Source organism: Salmo salar, chromosome ssa07, assembly GCF_905237065.1.
Source record: "Salmo salar chromosome ssa07, Ssal_v3.1, whole genome shotgun sequence".
Lineage (NCBI taxonomy): Eukaryota > Metazoa > Chordata > Actinopteri > Salmoniformes > Salmonidae > Salmo > Salmo salar.
Window position 1 is genome coordinate 67,084,241 of NC_059448.1, and position 1,763 is coordinate 67,086,003.

Sequence of the window (1,763 nt, forward strand, 5' to 3'; positions counted from 1 at the left end):
AGGATGTTCTAGACAGACTGAACTAAAAGACAGTAAACAGAATGACTCAGGATGTTTCAGACAGACTGAACTAAAAGACAGTAAACAGAATGACTCGAGACAGACTGAACTAAAAGACAGTAAACAGAATGACTCAGGATGTTTCAGACAGACTAAACAGAATGACTCAGGATGTTCTAGACAGACTGAACTGAAGGACAGTAAACAGAATGACTCAGGATGTTCTAGACAGACTGAACTAAAAGACAGTAAACAGAATGACTCAGGATGTTCTAGACAGACTGAACTAAAAGACAGTAAACAGAATGACTCAGGATGTTCTAGACAGACTGAACTAAAAGACAGTAAACAGAATGACTCAGGATGTTCTAGACAGACTGAACTAAAATACAGTAAACAGAATGACTCAGGATGTTCCAGACAGACTGAACTAAAAGACAGTAAACAGAATGACTCAGGATGTTCTAGACAGACTGAACTAAAGGACAGTAAACAGAATGACTCAGGATGTTCTAGACAGACTGAACTAAAGGACAGTAAACAGAATGACTCAGGATGTTCTAGACAGACTGAACTAAAAGACAGTAAACAGAATGACTCAGGATGTTCTAGACAGACTGAACTAAAGGACAGTAAACAGAATGACTCAGGATGTTCTAGACAGACTGAACTAAAAGACAGTAAACAGAATGACTCAGGATGTTCTAGACAGACTGAACTAAAGGACAGTAAACAGAATGACTCAGGATGTTCTAGACAGACTGAACTAAAAGACAGTAAACAGAATGACTCAGGATGTTCTAGACAGACTGAACTAAAGGACAGTAAACAGAATGACTCAGGATGTTCTAGACAGACTGAACTAAAGGACAGTAAACAGAATGACTCAGGATGTTCCAGACAGACTGAACTAAAGGACAGTAAACAGAATGACTCAGGATGTTCCAGACAGACTGAACTAAAGGACAGTAAACAGAATGACTCAGGATGTTCCAGACAGACTGAACTAAAGGACAGTAAACAGAATGACTCAGGATGTTCCAGACAGACTGAACTAAAAGACAGTAAACAGAATGACTCAGGATGTTCCAGACAGACTGAACTAAAGGACAGTAAACAGAATGACTCAGGATGTTCTAGACAGACTGAACTAAAAGACAGTAAACAGAATGACTCAGGATGTTCTAGAGAGACTGAACTAAAAGACAGTAAACAGAATGACTCAGGATGTTCTAGACAGACTGAACTAAAAGACAGTAAACAGAATGACTCAGGATGTTCTAGACAGACTGAACTAAAAGACAGTAAACAGAATGACTCAGGATGTTCTAGACAGACTGAACTAAAGGACAGTAAACAGAATGACTCAGGATGTTCTAGACAGACTGAACTAAAAGACAGTAAACAGAATGACTCAGGATGTTCTAGACAGACTGAACTAAAAGACAGTAAACAGAATGACTCAGGATGTTCTAGACAGACTGAACTAAAAGACAGTAAACAGAATGACTCAGGATGTTCCAGACAGACTGAACTAAAGGACAGTAAACAGAATGACTCAGGATGTTCTAGACAGACTGAACTAAAGGACAGTAAACAGAATGACTCAGGATGTTCTAGACAGACTGAACTAAAGGACAGTAAACAGAATGACTCAGGATGTTCTAGACAGACTGAACTAAAAGACAGTAAACAGAATGACTCAGGATGTTCTAGACAGACTGAACTAAAAGACAGTAAACAGAATGACTCAGAAGTGGTTG